The sequence below is a fragment of the Anomaloglossus baeobatrachus genome, chromosome 6 (genome assembly GCF_048569485.1).
Source record: "Anomaloglossus baeobatrachus isolate aAnoBae1 chromosome 6, aAnoBae1.hap1, whole genome shotgun sequence".
Taxonomy (NCBI): domain Eukaryota; kingdom Metazoa; phylum Chordata; class Amphibia; order Anura; family Aromobatidae; genus Anomaloglossus; species Anomaloglossus baeobatrachus.
In genome coordinates, this window is record NC_134358.1 from 478,059,910 (window position 1) to 478,077,023 (window position 17,114).

The following is a 17,114-nucleotide window of genomic DNA, read 5'->3' on the forward strand; positions in this document are numbered from 1 at the left end:
CAGCGGTGGGAATAACTATCAAAACCCAACCCACCTATTAGATATTCTGTAGCCGCTGTCAATCAAATAACAGTGCACTTCACAAACTTTACTTGCCTATATTTAAAAAAGTATACATCCGATCTCACAACTGAATGTATACTTAGAGTCAGCAAGATAGAGCCACTGTAGCGCTGGCTTTAATTTATCTAACAAAATCCTGGTGGTTGGTCCTCTTTAAGCAACAACTGCAACAGCATGCTCATTTCACCTCTGCAGAGGTTTCGGCCTATCTAAAGGTTGTCTCTGGACCTAAAGTAAAATTCCCAGACTTCTTCAACGGGGACAAAAGTAAGTTTTAAATTTATTCCACCTCATGTAAACTGTAGTTTCCACTGGGGGGAGGGTAAAGGAGTAGGCATTATTATGTCATTGCTTCGTTTGGATCCTCAGGGCATTTTCTTTGCCTGAGAATTCTAAAATATTTACCTCTGGAGAAGCTTTCTTTCTGCACAGAGTCTCATTTACAATGACTTAGATAAGGTTGCAGAAGCTGAGTCAGTGATCTGCAGGTTGGATCAGAGTAATCATATGGTGGAGGTGTAGCGCCCTGAATCCATCAGGGTGCTACAAGGTTCTGCATCCCCACCAGAACCTACCCCCTTAGGGACCCAAAACCCCAGTGCCGATACCAACAAAAACCCAGGTAATCCCAGTTTTCCCCAACAATCTCCCATACAATGGTACCCAGCTAGGGTGGGACCAATGGATGGTCGCCTAGAGGTGGAGCCAATCCAGTCCACTAGTTGACCAGGTGGGAGGGGAGGAAGGAGGACAGTAGATGATTCAGTAGAGAGGAGTGTGTGAAGGTGGACATGAAGTGATGGTCTGACGCCAGTTAACGGTGACCTGGTACCCAGGAGAAGTGGTTGCCGGTGGAGTACGGTGGAGTACTCCCGGAACTATGCAACAACGGGGTACAGGACACTAGGACAGGAAAGAGCTCCAGGCTGACCTGTTAGCACCTGCACAGCAAGGGGACCATCAAGGACCTTGCTGACCCTAAAGAATCTGAAGACTCAGTAGCAACGGGAGAACCAGGGACAGGACCAGAGACTCCAAACCCACAGGGTTCCCGCTACCGTCATGTGGACAGAAGGGGCAAACCACAGAACGGGGACCTCTAGTTGTTCTATACCACGGGGACCCACTTACCAGAGACACTTGCAGGGGAAGAAGGTACCAGAGAACCAGAATGGCACTGGGACGAAGGGGATCTGGAGGCGAAACCAGCCGGCCTCAGGCAACCAGTTAACATCCAAAGTGAGTAAACCAGTTGCACTGAATACCTGTCTGGACTTCTTCTTCCGACGCCCACTGCACCATACACCCGTTGGGGCAATACACTACTTGCGGAGGGATTACCATACTAGCTGCTACTTCCATCAGCCCCAGTAGAGACATTCTGCAGCGGCGGCTCCCTACACTTAGCCGCAACACTGCAAGTGGCATCACGAATAAACTTTATTCACCAATCCCCTGTAAATTTCCCCATTATAAACAGGGCCCAGGGCACGAAACCAGGTAACAGCCACCACTGTGACATTCCCAATAGAGATTCTGCCCGGAACCGAGTTCCCCATATCCCTGGGTGCTACACTGCTCATGTGTGACGCCCCAGGGATGCTGTTCCTCTTCAGGGACGCCACAGGGTTTCTTGTTTAATATTGCAACAGGTAAGTCAATTTTTTCTTTGGTATGTCATGACGCCACTCATGGCTTGCGGTCAGAGATATGGATGACCGCCGCTGCAGGTTTTATGAGCGTCTGGGGCTGATGGGGTCTGCAGCCAGGTGGTGTAGACTCCCGTGAGTGAGGCAGGCCCCAGGGGCTCGGGTGACTAGGATAGCGGGTCCAGAAATAACTCGAGCTTAGTCCAAAAGTCTTTCAACTGCTTTTTACTCACTTCTGATATTCTGGTGAGCTGACCTGGGCGATGCTGCGATAAACCAGGTAGAACCAGGGCTCCTTTGGACCAGTCTGAGGTTAACTAGTTAGCTTGCCTTCCTAGCACTTCTGTGTTCGGATAACCCCTGACTTGAAGTACCATGGGGTCTATCCAGGGAGTCGCAACTGCCTTTACTCCCCTGTGTTTGGCCCGTTTGCCGGCAGCGTGGACCAGGTGAGATAGCTTCAAGCTCTGTCTCCTTATGGGTCCCTGCGTTGCTGCTGAGGCTCGGACTCTGTGTGGTTGGTGAGGTACCTGTAGTTCCCCTCACTAGCAGATTTAGCAGATCATTAAATTGGAGTCTGCTCTAGGGACCTTTTCCCCGTACGTGCCTAGTCACCAGGAGCACCTCTTTACTCTGACTACTCGGTGACTGTTCTCCCCCACCAACTGTCACCACACCGCGCAGGGTCTGACTAGTGTGAGCGCGCGTATCTGCCTCGCTACTGTGACGCCCCGGACTTGTCGGGTCGTCCCAGGTAGTCACACACAACACCGCACCCCCTCCCGACTAGGTGACAGCAGCCAACCTAGAAACCCTTGTCACCACCCTCCAGGTTTGATGTCCACACCAGGGGGGGCTTAGCCAGGCGGTTGGCTCCGCCCACCGAGGAGTTCACAGGCCTGGAGGCGGGAAAACACACAGTCTAGTAAGACACTAGTTCAGGTGCAAGTCGAGAGCAGTCAAGTTCACGGGCAGTCCTGTGTCCAGGCTGCCAAGAGACTACCAGGTGGCTGGGTCGGAGCCCAGTCACCATTGGCAAGGAGGCAGACGGTGGTGGCCGCCTGCAGGAGACTGGGAATATGACCGGTGGAACCGTAAGGGACCGGGAACGGGTAGTGGCTCGCCGGAACCGAACTGGGGAGCCAACTGGATACCGAAGCACCAGGCAGGATACTCAGACCCAGTACAAAGCCCTGAACCAACAGGGCCGAGTCGAATCAACTGATTGTGGACTGGACTTAAGGACCTATCCCACACAAGTCCCTTTAGAAGACAACAGCCCAAGCATACAGGGTAAAGCCACCGCCAAGGCATAGAGACCCAAAGGGCAAGCGTCTGCGGGCAAACGGGCTCCTCCAGCATATGCAAGTCGGGGAGCGGACTATTAGTGTCTAGGCATAGGAGTCAAACATTTACACACAGAGGTGCAGGAGAAAGGCGGAAACCACCAACCTATTCAGGGAGAAGCTGCAGCCAGCTGCGGGCCCCGTTCATCACTCCGTTTGGTTTACCAGAGGCTCCAGTGTCTTGTGTCAGAATGAGTACACCAGTGCCATTAGGCACCGCACCGCACTGCACCGCAACACTTCACCTCGCCTACCGGGCCCCGGGACCAACACCCCCTACCCACGGAGGGGTCAACACCTAACTGTGCCATTACATCACTCCCGGGAGCCCCCATACCTTCACCGCAGCGGTGGTTTCTACAATCACCACAACCCGTGGGTGGCGTCACGAACTATCATCCCAAACCAAACCACCGCTGCCCCGGCCGTGGGACTCCTCACCCAAATCCCCGCGTCTAGCGCCAACTCCCTTGCAGAGTGACGTAACCCCCGGGTCCGTGAGAGGCTCGAGCCACCACCCGCAGTACGAGCACGAATCTGAGCGGCTCGGCGGTTGCAGCCGAGCCCGTGGGGCGGTACACTACCGCCGTGCTCCACCACCAGACTGGCTCTCCTCTCTTCCTGACAACCTCTGCACTTTAGCTCTCAGCCTCTCCGCTCCACCCCTTAATGAGATTTGAAAGCTAGCCCCCTCTGGAGACTACCCAAGGGTCAGCTCTAAAGGTGTGGGAGATCTGGTTGCTATGTGTCTGTGTGTACACACCTCGTTCTGGCCCTTAGGATTACCTGGAAGTACTGTCCCAGCATGGGTGCAGTACTCAGTGGTGCCTGACCGGGTCAGGGGCGCCACACATGCTGATATAGTTAACAGTGGTAATATCTCTGGGTGGACCCCGCTGAGTGTGGGGCCTAGGACTACTGTCCCCTCTGCGCCCCCAGTAGCTATGCTATTGCATTAAGGGAAAGATGTCAACTTTCTCTGCTTTTAATCATTCATACATGATTTAGAATTGAGGCTCCCATAACTAGTGATTGCTCTGCAAAGTGTTCGCCACCCTATAAAGAATTACATCAATCTATCACCATCTACTGGTCACCCAGCTGCACTGCACATCTCACATAATTTACAAAGGTTTTACACATTATTTACAGGTGATGAATGACACATTTGCTGTTTGTATCTAACAATCTCCGGAATCTGAGGCTCTGATCCAGTGCAGAATCCAATGTACAGGGAAATGTCTGACATTTTATCACCTATTATCTGATTATATCATGGGGCTCTATATGGTCGCGAGCCGGATATTATTGACAGTAAATGGATTCCTGTCCTGTTGCTAGGTTCACACTATGCTGCAATTCAATATGGAAGCTTTGATGTTGAACTTGCTCTGTCATTTGGTATGACATATTCAAACACTGGTTGAGGACCGCCTCAGGATCCGGTCGCAGGGATCCTGAGGCAACCGGGACAGGGTTGTAGCCCATCGGTGCTGGGAGAGGGACCCGATCCGGAGGCCGTTCAAACGGACTAGTCCAGACAAGAAAGAGACAGACAGAGTGTGGAAGGAAGGGCCCCTGGCTGTACATCTGGGTGTGGGACCCGAAGACACCCGCCCAAGGTGACCGGCCATTTGGCAAGTTGGTTTACAACAGACTCTGTGTTTACTGACCCTCCACATCAATACAACCTCTTCCAGCACCAGGAAAACCGAACTGTTAAGTGTGCTGATCCGTGCAATTCCTGCCACCACCACAACTCCCAACTGGGCCCTGGGACTACAACTCCCCTACCCGTGGAGGGGATCCCACCTTGCTGCCCCACACCATCAGTCCCGGGCACGGTCCCCAGAAGCAGCGGTGGTGCCACCATCTCATCACCGCAACCCACGGGTGGCGTCACCGACAATCTCCCTTGTAAATATCCCCTTTTCACTTGTGGGCGACGGACCGCTGCTCGAGCCCGGGTCTGTTTGCCACTCAAGCCGCAGTAAAGCCCTGGATCCGAGCATCCACGAGCAGCCCCTTAGCTACGGTCTAGCCCCCGCCCGCAACATAAGCATCATAATTTAATACTATACTGTGTGACTGTTTTGTTTTTTTGCTGTAATATTAAATGATGTGATCATGCTGACATGCCCAAGCTGAGGCCGTGGGGTGACTCATTATCGGGCCACGGTTTTTGGGGTTTGGGATGGGACGTCGCGACGGAGAGGCCAAGTTCTGTGACCCCGGCGGTGTCATCAAATAAAGGTGTAGGGGAAGATGTTAGGTTCGTGACTATGCCACCTCTGGTGTGCAGCCAGGTATTAGCCGCCGCTGCGGAAAGTCCCTCTCTTCTGGGGCAGATGGTGACGCAGCTCGGGTGTTGCAGCTCTCCACAGGTAGAGCTAGGTCCCAGGGAGGATGTGGGGAGTGATAGCAGCAGAGGCACAGGAAGGATTAGACGACACAGGAGTTGCAGTTCAAGTTCTTTTACTCACTGAGTTGTTGCCACCTTCGGACCCCAGATAGTTCAGAGGTCAGAACCGTTCGGTTTCTCTGTGAGGCCTTCCTCCCTGCGCTGTGTTGTGTGAGTTCCTGCAGCCTGAAACTTCGCTGGGACATGGGTCCTGTATAGCAGGCAGCGCAAGTCCATCGCTGGTGCCGTCCGTTGGTTACGACTCCTGGCTCTATATGCTACTTTGCCCCGGGCACTTTAGGTGGGCCAGGAGATTTGCAATCCCCTGTCTGGCGGATTCTGCTTGTGTGACACCCCCTGGACTATCAGGTCATCACAGGGTACTGCACAAATTGCCCTTCCATGCAGTATCTCAAGTCCCTCATGGTTCTGAGTCCCTATCTTATGGTGTTGCTTCCAACAGCAAATCAAATCCTAGATACACACTGCACCACACCCACCAGGCACACCAGTGGACAGTTTAAGTGGAATAGAGTCGCCCATCTGGGGGGTTAGGGAGGGGAGGTGAGGAGTGTAGTCAGTCAGTGAGTAGTCAGGTGGAGGGTTGGGAAGTAGCCCTTGAGCTGTGAGGAGCTCAGAGGAGGTTGGGAGTGGTGACTCCCACGAGAAGCTACAGTTAGGTCCAGAAATATTTGGACAGTGACACAATTTTCGCGAGTTGGGCTCTGCATGCCACCACATTGGATTTGAAATTAAATCTCTACAACAGAATTCAAGTGCAGATTGTAACGTTTAATTTGAAGGTTTGAACAAAAATATCTGATAGAAATTGTAGGAATTGTACACATTTCTTTACAAACGCTCCACATTTTAGGAGGTCAAAAGTAATTGGACAAATAAACCAAACCCAAACAAAATATTTTTATTTTCAATATTTTGTTGCGAATCCTTTGGAGGCAATCACTGCCTTAAGTCTGGAACCCATGGACATCACTAAACGCTGGGTTTCCTCCTTCTTAATGCTTTGCCAGGCCTTTACAGCCGCAGCCTTCAGGTCTTGCTTGTTTGTGGGTCTTTCCGTCTTAAGTCTGGATTTGAGCAAGTGAAATGCATGCTCAATTGGGTTAAGATCTGGTGATTGACTTGGCCATTGCAGAATGTTCCACTTTTTTGCACTCATGAACTCCTGGGTAGCTTTGGCTGTATGCTTGGGGTCATTGTCCATCTGTACTATGAAGCGCCGTCCGATCAACTTTGCGGCATTTGGCTGAATCTGGGCTGAAAGTATATCCCGGTACACTTCAGAATTCATCCGGCTACTCTTGTCTGCTGTTATGTCATCAATAAACACAAGTGACCCAGTGCCATTGAAAGCCATGCATGCCCATGCCATCACGGTGCCTCCACCATGTTTTACAGAGGATGTGGTGTGCCTTGGATCATGTGCCGTTCCCTTTCTTTTCCAAACTTTTTTCTTCCCATCATTCTGGTACAGGTTGATCTTTGTCTCATCTGTCCATAGAATACTTTTCCAGAACTGAGCTGGCTTCATGAGGTGTTTTTCAGCAAATATTAACTCTGGCCTGTCTATTTTTGGAATTGATGAATGATTTGCATCTAGATGTGAACCCTTTGTATTTACTTTCATGGAGTCTTCTCTTTACTGTTGACTTAGAGACAGATACACCTACTTCACTGAGAGTGTTCTGGACTTCAGTTGATGTTGTGAACGGGTTCTTCTTCACCAAAGAAAGTATGCGGCGATCATCCACCACTGTTGTCATCCGTGGACGCCCAGGCCTTTTTGAGTTCCCAAGCTCACCAGTCAATTCCTTTTTTCTCAGAATGTACCCGACTGTTGATTTTGCTACTCCAAGCATGTCTGCTATCTCTCTGATGGATTTTTTCTTTTTTTTCAGCCTCAGGATGTTCTGCTTCACCTCAATTGAGAGTTCCTTAGACCGCATGTTGTCTGGTCACAGCAACAGCTTCCAAATGCAAAACCACACACCTGTAATCAACCCCAGACCTTTTAACTACTTCATTGATTACAGGTTAACGAGGGAGACGCCTTCAGAGTTAATTGCAGCCCTTAGAGTCCCTTGTCCAATTACTTTTGGTCCCTTGAAAAAGAGGAGGCTATGCATTACAGAGCTATGATTCCTAAACCCTTTCTCCGATTTGGATGTGAAAACTCTCATATTGCAGCTGGGAGTGTGCACTTTCAGCCCATATTATATATATAATTGTATTTCTGAACATGTTTTTGTAAACAGCTAAAATAACAAAACTTGTGACACTGTCCAAATATTTCTGGACCTAACTGTATCTAGGTTGCAGACGGTGGCCTGGACCTAGAGAAGTTGGACCCCCGGTCACAGAGGATTGCGGCTAGGTGCCTGGACCTGTCAAGGAGGACAGTCAGCAGCCTGGCACTATCACCGGTCCGGGATCAAAGGCACGGCACGGTACACGGACCCTAGGTTGGGGAGAAGCTTAAGGCAACCCGGCAATTAACCTGAGGAGAACGGAGCCTTTATGATCTGTTCCCACCCACTCCTGAATCAGGGCACTAGCGCAACGAGGGGGATAGGGCCTTCCAAACAAATGGTCCAGAAAATCCCAAGCGTGAGCCCTGAGAGCTGGCTCCCACACTTAGCCACAGTGGGGAGTGGGGCCCGGCAAGTTTCAGACTACTGGGCCACCACGTTGAAGTTAAACTTAGTGCCAGGAGGCAGGTCACGGATCACCAGGCAACACTATAGGGGACGGGACCCCGACGAGCTCCCCTCAAGTGGCAGCGTTACCCCGAGATTTGGTTGACCCGGTTGTCAGCGTCTGCTTATTGACTGAGTGCCTGTGTGACCCCTGCATCCCACCGAGTCCCGGGTCCTTCCCCTACCCGTGGAGGGTGACGACATCTAGCTGCCCCACTCCATCACCCCGGGTACTCCCAAAAGCAGCGGTGGTACTCCCAATTACCGTACGCCACGGGTGGCGTCACAAACTATATCTCCCCTGTAAATACCCCCCTCTTCATTCGAGTGTGGCCCCTAGCTCCCGGGTCCAGAGACCCTCGAGCCACGAATAATCACCCCCGGATCAGAGCGGTTCGACCGCTGCAGGGGTTGCACACTTGCAGACTGTGAAGTCTAGGGCTCCGCACCCTGAGGTGTGTGCTGGTCCTGAGGGAGCTATGAGCTCTCTCCTCAGCGACTGTGTTCTCCTGTGTCTTACATGTATCTTTTCCTTTGCTGTTCTGAGTGTCAGTGTCTCGCTCTCACCCTCTTCTGGTCCTGGGACAAATTCCACTAGCCGCTCGTCCCCAGGACCAGTCTCCTGCAATTCTCCTTCTTCCTTCTCTCTCCTCAGACTGTCTGTGTGTGTGTCTGCTGACTTACCACTTTCCTCTCTCTCTGTGCTGCTCGCCCCCCCCCTCTGGTTCCTGAACTAGTGAGCAGAGGGTCCACTGTAGCGCCCCTGATGCCATCAGGAGCTACAAGGTACTGCATCCTGTCAAAGATGCAGGACCTACCCCAGGGACCCAGAAGACCAGTGCCAGTAACACCAAAACATTCATTATAATCCCTGTTTTTCCTGTTCCCAAGGACTGGTGACAGGCTAGAGTTGGACCCAATGGATGGCCACCTAGGGGTGGAACCGATCCAGTCCACTAGGCGACAACCAGGGGGGAGGGGTCAGATAGTCAGTAAGTGGAAGTGAGAGGAGACGAACGTAACCGTACTGACAGGAGAGTGTAGCTGTGACCTTTGGGCCCAGGCGTGTGGTTGCCGGTGGAGTACGGTGGAGTACTCCTGGAACCATAGTGTAGCACCCAGAGAAGGGGGTACTCGGTCCTGGGCGGCAACAACTGGGAATGTCAATTGTTTTTGCCAACAATGGCTGGTTATAGCAGTATGGAACATGTACACCATTTACATGGTACGGTCATCTATTCTCTTATCTGCTTGCTTGCTGTGGAAAATCAAGTTGACTTCTGCTACATCTGTATACGGTATTTTAATATAACTCTATTTTTTTATAATACAAACAGTGGATGGAAATCGTTTATTTTGCTGATATTTATTAACTTACACTCATAAGATGCTGTGTAGTAACAGAGTAAATTGGAGATTTATTGTAGTTCTACTGTTATTAGTGAACTAGAAGGTGGCCCGATTCTACGCATCGGGTATTCTAGAATTTACGTATTGTGTAGTTAATGTATGATTTTTGTTATATATTTGTGTGGGTGTAGGGTGTGTGTGTGTGTTTTGGGGGGAGGTATGTTTTGTGCAATGTGTGTGTTGTGAGGTATGTGCGTATATTTGTGTGTGCCGCGGTGTTTGTGTGTTAGGTGTTGTGTGTGTGTGCGGCGTTGTCTGTGTGTGTGGGTGTCTGTGTAGGGCAGTGTTTGTGGTTCCCAGTGTGTGTGTGGTGTGTTGTGCAGTGCGTGTGTGTGTGTGTGTATGTGTGTTTTGGGGGGAGGTGTGCACCCCCCATCGTGCTCCATCCCCCATGCTGCGCACCCCCCATCGTGCTCCATCCCCCATGCTGCGCACCCCCCATCGTGCTCCATCCCCCATGCTGCGCACCCCCCATCGTGCTCCATCCCCACTCCCCATTGTGCTCCATCCCCCATGCTGTGCACCCCCCATCGTGCTCCATCCCCCATGCTGCGCACTCCCCATCGTGCTCCATCCCCCATGCTGCGCACCCCCCATCGTGCTCCATCCCCCATGCTGCGCATTCCCCATCGTGCTCCATCTCCCATGCTGCGCACTCCCAAACGTGCTCCATCACCCATGCTGCGCACTCCCCATCGTGCTCCATCCCCCATTCTGCGCACCCCCCATCGTGCTCCATCCCCCCCATGCTGCACACTCCCAATCGAGCTCCATCCCCCATGCTGCGCACCCCCCATCGTGCTCCATCCCCCATGCTACGCACTCCCCATCGTGCTCCATCCCCCATGCTGCGCACTCCCCATCGTGCTCCATCCCCCATGCTGCGCACCTCCCATCGTGCTCCATCCCCCATGCTGCACACTCCCAATCGTGCTCCATTCCCCATGCTGCGCACCCCCCATCGTGCTCCATCCCCCATGCTGCGCACTCCCCATTGTGCTCCATCCCCCATGCTGCGCACTCCCCATCGTGCTCCATCCCCCATGCTGCGCACTCCCCATTGTGCTCCATCCCCCATGCTGTGCACCCCCCATCGTGCTCCACAGTCACACATCAGACCGTAAACACGCACACATCTGATCGCATACACTCACACACACACCCCACTTCTCCCTGTGCCCACCAGTGGGCGGTCCCAGCAGCTGTGCTGCACGCCGTGCTCCTCTGCCGACACTCAGATCCGATTGCATACACACACACACACACTCACACATCAGAACACACTCACGCACATCCGATCGCATACACTCACACACACACACACACACTGACGATATCGCACATACGCGCGGACACAATCACAACATCCGGAGATACCACATGCTTCCGACCATGTGATCCTCCGGCAGGTCCAGGAAGGTCACTGCACAGTATCGCCGCCGAGAAGCAAGCGATATCACGGGATGTTGTGAGTATGTGGATGCGATCTGATGTGTGTGTGAGGTGTGTGTGTGTGTGAGAGTGAGTGTGATCTGATGTGTGTGTGTGTCTGTTCTTATGTGTGTGCGTGTGTGTGTGTGTGTGTGTTCCGCCGCTGCAGGACGTGGATGCGATCTGATGTGAGTGTGATCTGATGTGTGTGTGTGTGTGTGTCTGTTCTTATGTGTGTGCGTGTGTGTGTGTTCCGCCGCTGCAGGACCTCGATGCGCTCACCTCGGGACGAGAGGCCAATCCGTGGGGGGGGGGGGGGGCGGAGACGAGGCGAGCGGCCAATCCGTGCGGGGGGGAGGAGCCGAGGCGAGCAGCCAATCCGTGAGACCGAGTGGCCAATCCGTGCAGGGGGGGCGGGGCCATGGCGAATCCGTGAAGCCGAGCGGCCAATCCGTATGGGGGGGGCGGGGCCATGGCGAGCCCAGCGGCCAATCCGCTGTTTGTCACCGTAAGGACATGGCCAATCTGTGCGGGGGGGGGGGGCGGACCCGAGGCGAGGCGAGCGGCCAATCCGTGCGGGGGGAGGAGGCGAGGCGAGCGGCCAATCCGTGCGGGGGGGGCGGGGCCATGGCGAGCCCAGCGGCCAATCCGCTGTTTGTCACCGTAAGGACATGTCACGGTAAGGACACAATTTTGGAGCAAGACAGACAGACAGACAGAATAAGGCAATTATATATATATAGATGTTCCACCTTGCATTCCACAGACTACCTGAATATTTAATCTCAAGTATAATATATTAATCTCAATTATGATTGGGCAGTTTCTGATCAAATGACCAGTGGTTTTGCTATGCAGCCATGATGATTCCATAACTGTAGTGAGTGACAGTTGGAATTGACCAACGACGGTGGAGGAGACATCTGCTGACCCAAAGCAGAGCGATATGGATACAAAACAAGAGGTGATTGTGGTGAGGAGAGAAGGGGCGAAGAGATGAAGTCCTACCTATGACACATCGGATGTTGAGCGGCAGTCTTCAGTCAAGAGGACCAAACAACCAGTCCAGAAGAAAGAAGAAGAGGAAGAAAAGGAGGAGATAGAAAGTCAGAAGATGTGAGCCAAGAAGAGAGTAGCCATCTTCATCTCATCGGGGGACAAATAGGAGAAGCAAAGATGACTTACATCAGGACAGAAAGCCATGGAAAGCAGGAAGAGGACACAAACATCCAGAAAGTTGAAGAAGCTGAAAACCTGCAGGAGGAGCATAGAGGCTCAGGTAAATAATCTGTATGCGGTAAATGATAGAATTGAAAATAGCACACATACGTCATATCTTCTAATGCCACGCTTTCCCTTATATGTGACAACTGAGCAAAAATCTCCCAAGTTTATATTGTATCATTTCATCTTCTATTAGCTGATGTTGCAGTTTACCCTACAGATGAATATAATAACCCCTTAATTAATATTAGGGAATTGCTAAAATGTCAAACCAGATCTTCACCACTAAACTATCCTGGTCACTGTGAAAAATGCACAGTAAATTTAAACATATTGTAATTTGCCACTTTTTTGCCTCTTAGTAAGCAGCGGTGTTCGGCTCCAAAAGCACAGTCCCTGCTACTGATACCATTAAGAGGAGATTATTATTCTACCATGGGCTTGGCCGGGGAAGTTTTGAAACAGTCCTGCTGGTGGAAGAACCATCTACCTGCAAACATTTTGCTGTTAAGGTGCTCAGGAAGAGAACCCTGCTTGCTGAAGGTGAAGAGCGTGTGATGGTGGAGCGACAAGTCTTACAGCTGGCATCTGAGTGCCCCTTCCTTGTCCACGCTGACTTTGCATTCCAGTCCAAGGTACAATATGGAATATTAGGCAATGTCACACATACCACACACTCCTCTACTTGTGGACCCCTCTGACTTCATCTTCCCAAGTCCCAAGGTTACTGCAGGCTATAAGAATAATGTAATACTTATATACAGTGCCTTGCGAAAGTATTCGGCTCCCTTGAATTTGTCAACCTTTTCCCACATTTCAGGCTTTGAATGTTCTGGTGAAGAATCAACTACAAGTGGGACACAATTGTGAAGTGGAACGAAAGTTATTGCTTATTTTAAACTTTTAAAAAAATAAATAACTGAAAAGCTGCAAGTTGCTTGGGGTATGCGTCTATCAGTTTTACACATCGAGAAACTGAAATTCTTGCCCATTCTTTCTTTGCAAATAGCTGGAGCTGAGTGAGGTTGGATGGAGAGCGTTTGTGAACAGCAGTTTTCAGCTCTTTCCACAGATTCTCAATTGGATTCAGGTCTGGACTTTGACTTGGCCATTCTAACACCTGGATACATTTATTTGTGAACTATTCCATTGTAGATTTTGCTTTATGTTTGGGATCATTGTCTTGTTGGAAGACAAATCTCTGTCCCAATCTCAGGTCTTTTGCAGACTCCAACAGGTTTTCTTCAAGAATGGTCTTGTATTTGGCTCCATCCATTTTCCCATCAATGTTAACCATCTTCCCTGTCCCTGCTTAAGCAAAGCAGGCCCAAACCATGATACTGCCACCGCCATATTTGACAGTGGGGATGGTGTGTTCAGAGTGATGAGCTGTTTTGCTTTTACGCCAAACATATCGTTTGGCATTGTGCCCAAATAATAATTTTGGTTTCATCTGACCAGAGCACCTTCTTCCACATGTTTGGTGTGTTTCTCATGTGGCTTGTGGCAAACTTTAAACATCACTTTTTATGGATACCTTTCAGAAATTGCTCTCTTCTTGCCACTCTTCCATAAAGGCCAGATTTGTGCAGTGTACGACTGATTGTTGTCCTATGGACAGACTCTCCCACCTCAGCTATAGATCTCTTCAGTTCATCCAGAGTGATCATGGGCCTCTTGGCTGCATCTCTGATTAGTCTTCTCTTTGTTTGAGATGACAATTTGGATGGACGGCCGGGTCTTGGTAGATTTGCACTGGTATGATACTCCTTCCATTTCAATATGATTGTTTTCATAGTGCTCCTTGGGATGTTTAAAGTCTTGGAAATCTTTTTGTAACCAAATCTGGCTTTAAACTTCTCCACAACAGTATCACTGACCTGCCTGTTGTGTTCCTTGGTCTTCATGATGCTATCTGCTCTTTAAACAGAACACAGACTATCACAGAGCAGGTGCATTTATACAGAGACTTAATTACACACAGATGGCCTATATTTATCATCATTAGTCATTTAGGACAACATTGGATCATTCAGAGATCCTCAATGAACTTCTAGAGTGAGTTTGCTGCACTAAAAGTAAAGGGGATGAATAATATTGCATACCCCAATTTTCAGTTATTTATTTTTATTAAAAAGTTTAAAATAAGCAATAAATTTTGTTCAACTTCACAATTGTGTCCCACTTGTTGTTGTTTCTTCACCATAACATTAAATTTTTTATCTTTATGTTTGAAGCCTGAAATGTGGGAAAAGGTTGAAAAATTCAAGGGAGACAAATACTTTTGCAAGGCACTGTACATTTTATTATTCCCCCTACTGTAAATAATAAAATTTATAGTGAGGGGTGGTACATTGGGCCTCATTTATTAAATAAACCTTGCTTCTTATACCAACCTTTCATAGAACAGCTTTCACTCTTTCAGGGCAGTTGAATGATATGTAGCTGAGCTCTAATTGGTTAGTATTGATAAGTTGTTTTTTTTTTCTAGTAGACAGATTTATTAATGAGGCCCAATGTCCCCGTCACTCCGGACTTTTACCAGAGGCCTGATATTCTGTCATATTAAACCTGCTGCTGCAGAACCTCTTCCTGATATCGTTACCTTATTAATATGAAATCTACATTTTTGCCAAGTATGTGGGGGGGTTGGACTCTATGATGTTTGTTTGACATTGTATAATTTTACACACTATTATCTTGTATAGCCATGGGGTTACGGAATAAATAGTTTGTATTTAGGATATTTTTTGTTAATTCCTGTACGTTGTGTCTACTATGTGGGAAGCCCTTTGTATGCTATGTCAGGGCTATTGCTTTTGTGCACTTTAACACATTTTCAAATTGTCTTTAATTTTTTATTATGTACTATGTGTTTTTTAATGAAGTTTGTGCTTTTAATTAATTCTAATACAACTTTATGTAGGTGTGTTCACTTCTTTTCTATTGCCATCTTTTCGGTGTATGAATAAACTGTAATAAAGTACCAAATCCTTGGTCTTGGAGTGAAAATTCTTTTAACCTAACCATCCAATGAAAAACCTAGTGTCATGATATATATTATATAACATTAATTTTTATTGTGTCCTAGAACATTTGGTAGTCTTCCCCAAAAAAAAAATCTACGGTAATAACGGTATATATATATACAGTATATGGTATATTTTTATATATCGCGATGTTGCACACAGTTCACACTCTGAATGTGATGGAGGTTTACTCACTTTGCTTGCTTCAGCGAGGTAGACAAGGAACACAGACACTTTAAGTCTAAATAGTTTATTTCCACAGCATAAACCACAGTGCAGCAACATAAACTACAGCCTCTTCTGGCTTAAAGGAACACATACACACAGCTTCCAAGCCGTTTACGCTTACGGTTTGCCCGCTCAGAATGGATACCACTTCTCAGCCAACATATCCCAGTGGTGTTAATTCCCTCCCGGTCAGCATCCACACTCCTCTCTATGAGATTTTTTCATGGAAGCCTGGCAGCTTCCTCACACTGACTCCTGTCAGTCTCACACACACTCTGCCATGTGCCAAACAACAAACTCCATTTTTAACTGTCATATGACACACCTGTGGCAGGGGTTATGTAGGTAGCCAGACCCACCCATCTCTCTAAGCTACCTGAAAACCTGACCCAGAGAACACTTTCCAAACATGTGGTACTATTTGTACCAGAAAGGACCTACAGGTTTCCACCACTTCTGTGGTGCATTCTGCCCATTTACAATGAGGCCAGTCGCCATCTTACTATATATATATATATATATATATATATATATATATATATATTTATATATTAACATGCTTTGTGTGCTACATGCTGTGCACTTCCAAACTCTGTACCTTACTCCCTGAAAATTAGTATGATCTATAAAAGTATATTATATGCAGTGCCTTGAAAATATGTTCATATCCTTTGAGCTTCTAAATATTTTCTAAAATATAAATCTGAAAATTGTGACGTGCATTTGCATTCAGCCCCCCTGAGTCGTAATTTTGTAGGATCACCTTTCATTGCAATTAGTGCTGCATGTCTTTTAGAGTATGTCTCTACCAGGTCTCCTTTGGTCTCATCGGACCAGAAAAACTTCTTTCACCTGCTAATTGTGTCCCCTGTATGACAAGTGAAAGAAGATGTTCTGTTCAGATGAGAACAGAGTGGAACTTTTTGGACCAAATGCAAAATGCTATGTGTAAGAGAGAACCAACACTTGCACATCTATCTGAAAACACCATCCCCACCGTCACACATAATGGTGACATCATCATGCTGTGGGCATGCTTTTCTTCAGCAGGGACAGGGAAGCTGCTCAGAGTTGACGGGAAGATAGATGGACCTAAATACAGGACAATCCTGTTAGAGGTTGCAACTCACTTGAGACTGGGACGCATGTTTATCTTCCATCAGGACAACAACCCTAAACATACTGATAAATCTACAATGGAATGATTTAGATCAGTGTTTCCCAAACTCCAGTCCTCATGGCCCTCAACAAGTCATGTTTTCAGGATTTCCTTACCATTGAACAGGAATCATTATCAAGGCATCACCTGTGCTATATTACGGAAATCCTGAAAACATAACCTGTTGAGAGTCGTGAGGACTGGAGTTTGGGAACCACTGATTTAGATCAAAACATCTTCATAAGTTTGGCTGGCCCATTCATAGTCCAATCTTAAATCCCATTCAGAATCTGCAGCAAGGCATGAATATTGCTGTTCACAGACGCCTCCATCTGAGCTCACTGAGTTAAAGCTATTTTGCAAATAAGAATGGTGAAACATTTCAGCCTATAGATGTGCAAAGCTGTTGGAGACATACCCCAAAAGACTTGTAGCAGTAATTGCAATGAAAAGTGGT